This window comes from Dipodomys spectabilis, unplaced genomic scaffold (assembly GCF_019054845.1).
Source record: "Dipodomys spectabilis isolate Male_0828 unplaced genomic scaffold, ASM1905484v1 ptg000027l, whole genome shotgun sequence".
Lineage (NCBI taxonomy): Eukaryota > Metazoa > Chordata > Mammalia > Rodentia > Heteromyidae > Dipodomys > Dipodomys spectabilis.
In genome coordinates this window covers 4,043-7,863 of record NW_024870704.1, presented here as the reverse complement: position 1 = coordinate 7,863, position 3,821 = coordinate 4,043, and positions in this window count along the sequence as shown.

Genomic DNA, 3,821 nt, shown 5'->3' with positions numbered 1-3,821 from the left:
ATCTAGGATAGCCCTAGCAGATGAGCAGAATGGCTCAGTAGCTATGTATAAGTTGATGATGAGCAAAATGAACTCCTACATATGGAAACAAAGGTTTTCTTTGTGGTTGTTGTTTTTAATGTACTCTGTGATTCTTTTTTCTTTTGTGTTTTCACCTATGGTTTGTCCCCTGCTGTGTTTGATTTCAGTATCATGTGTCATTGTATACATATTTATTTTAATTAGGGAAGGGAAGAGGAACAACAACATGGCATGACAAAGGACAAAGGACAAACCAATGTAATATCAATGCTCACAAGACAACATGATGCAAATTTATATTACAACTTGTGAAGGGCATTGGGGTGAAGGAAAACTGTGAGAAAAGTGAGGTAGTGGGTAAAAAGTTCTACATGTTATCTATTCACCATCTTACAATTACAGCAACCCCTTCTATATATCACCTTGACAATATAATTAAATTAAAAAATAACTTACATAAAATATAATTTCACTGTATTGGTATATTAAATACAATTCTATTCCCCCTTTCTTTATTAGAGGGTCATCAACTTGAATGTTATCAAACTATGGAATATCTTCACAATATACTTGCCTTTATGTTGAAAAAACCATTATCTCACACTATAACCTAAGAAAGTTCAATTCTATGGAAACTCCTAACTTTTAAAACTGAATAATTGTTAAGAGGACAGAATATATGTATTCTTCAAAATTTAGATGACTACTAACTAATCATTTTCAAATTCTGATCATGCCATACCAGAGACATTTAAAACAGGATCTGTTTACATTTTAAGTAATTCTGCAATAGATCAAATTTCCAATGAGATGTTACATATTTAAAAGTCAATAAAAAATAGGCACATTATGGTAGAAGATAAAACTATGACCTATCTATAGTAATTAATTCCTGAAGAGTAAACATTTATCATCAGAGTAAGCTATTATTTCTATGACAATCAATCCTAAGTTTTTATGCTGTAAAGTCATCCTAGCCCAACAGTTTGTAACTTGTAAGTTGCACCTAAAAATTGCCTGAATTCACATCATGACTAGCTTATCACTATTGTGAAAAAAAATACTACACTTCTGCTGTGATGCCCTCCCAATTGTGCAAAGAACACTACACTAAACTTTTCTGCATCATTTTCCCTCCACTGGTATTCTTGAGATCAGAATACTTGCAAATAGTATTTATATTATTATTTTATATTAATTTTATTATACATTATTTTTATCTATCATAGATATTCAGGAGATCTGAATATGGGAACATTGAGATCTGAAGATTTTGTTTCAAACCCACCCAGGTAGCAAGGTTCCTTAGATTCTTATTTCCAATAAACTCGTAAGGAATAGCTAGTTCCAAGTGGCACTGAGGTTAAAGTTGAAGAGCAGTAGCCTTTAGCATAAACAGGTTCAGGGACAGTGCCCAGACCCAGAGGTCAAGCCCTAGCATAAACTAAACAACAAAAACAAAATAAAAACAAACGTTAAACCTAGATTTTTTCCCTCATTGTATGAGTAATTAAGAGGTACTTAAGGAAATTTCTTCCTGTGTTATGTATAGATAGAAGAAAAAAAAAAGATCTCATTCAATTACTCTCCTCATACCATGTTACACCAAAGTCTTCAAAAATTGCTCTTTTTCTAAATTTATAAATTAATAGCATCCATTTGTTGGCAGCTTTGTCTGGATTTTTCACATTATCATGTTATACATGAACTATTGGACTTATTTATAAACTAATTTCTAAACATACCTCACTTGAAAGAAAATTCTAGGCAAATAGAATGCCACAATCATTTGTGAATTTCTAAAATAAATGTTCTACTTGAAAACAATTTTGTAGTATCCTAGAGAATATGAAATTACAAACAAAAAACAGTTATTTCAAATATAAATTCTAATTTAGGCAGGTCACCTAAGTCCTACATAAGATGAACTTTGCTAATTCTCCAGGCTTAAGTTTTTGTAATCCTTCATCATTGCTTTGGAATCCAACATAATGATGCTTACTTTTTCAAATTTTTGAATGGGAATCATGAACTATTTTGCATCTAACAATGTTCTGTAATGAAGAGAGCATGTAAAACACAAGTGAGGATTATATATGAGAGCATTTCAATAGGAAACTTGACTTATCAAAACATAGTGAAAAAATTAGCCCAAACCTCCAACTGTGTATTCCTTTCATGTTTTTTGGCTTGTTTTATTGAGACAAAATTATACTACCTGGTCCAGGGAAGGTATGTAATTCCACTATCTAATCTCCTATCTTATTCTGAGTGCTAGAATTCCAGGCTTTATCACATTGCCCTACCACAGTTTGTTGGTTTATTTAATCTAGAAAAAAGCTAGCAATTCTGAACTTCTCTGATGATCTTATACTCTAGACTGACTGACTGCTCTGATTGTTTATGTACAATTTTCAAAGACGTTCTAACATTTGACACAGGATATGAACATTTTCAGATGCACCTGCAGGGTTCTCTGATTCATTCTTCCATGGATCTGATCCCTTTAATAATGATTACTTGAGTTAATATCTCTGGTCCCTACCTTTGTAATATTCTCAAGATTTTTTGGGGAAAGTACAGTTGAGGACTTTCTAATATTAAAAATTATCACTTGTTCTAGTCTTACTCAGGACATATTTTCTATTATTTTCTAACTTTTTCAACACATTCTGAGTGTTGTTTCATATGTGTGTTTACACATATAAGTGCCTCTGTGTATGTGCATGCTTGCATGTTTGTATGCCAAAACCTCAAGCTCTTATTCAGCAGTGTTTCTCATATCTAGTATTCCATCACTTCTGCCATTCTTACAATGCAGGTTTAGACTGTTTAATTATAGGTATTGTTGCAAATAATTTTTTTCCCAGGCTGGATGCAAACTGAACTTCCCAGAATCCTTTACATTCTTAGGTTTTATCTCTCCAGGAGTATCAACTTTTAAACTTGAATCACTTTTGTGAGTGTAAAGTCTACCCTGTAGCCCAGATTTTTAACTTGAGAATTCATATAAAGATAGATGAACATACACATTACATATATTGAGTGTACACTGTTAGAAATGTGATCTTAAGCCAGGTGACAGTGACTCATGTCTATAATCCTCAGATCTCAGCCTCCTGAGTAGCTGAGTAGCTATTGCAGTTGAAATCCAGCACACGTAGGAAAGTTTCTGAAGCACTTATCTCCAATTAACAACCAGAAAACTGGAAGTGGCACTGTGGATCAAGTGGTAGACTGCTATCCTTAAGCTGAAGAGTAGAGGAAGAGTGCCCAGGCCGAGACTTCAACCCTACAAATACCAAAGAAAAAAGAAAAGTAAAGGAAAGAAATAAAAAGATATGTGAACTTAGCAAACAGTTCATTGCTAATATAATTCCTGCTCTCTCAACATGGCTTTTTTCCAGTTAACTCCATGCTCTTATATCTGACTTGCTTTGAAACTATAAATATTCTTCCACTCTACTTTTTACAAATTTGCATTATTAGTTGCCATGATTTAGAGCTAGTAGAAGAGACAGAGTGGCCTCATCCTTCATATTCCACTTAGTAATAATGCCTTCTCTTTATCACTTCCGTAGATCTACATACTGGCCTTGGCTTTATTCTTTCAAATTTGTCTTATTTGCAGAGTATTCTATACTCTATTGAGTAACCATACTTAAGCACAGAACTTCTTTTTCTCCTATTATTCATATTGTTTTTCCTACTGTTAACATATGTACATTTGTGAAATAATGCACAACACACCAAGAACCTTCTTCTCACTTAAAATTGGTCTTAATTTATAGAGCACTTAG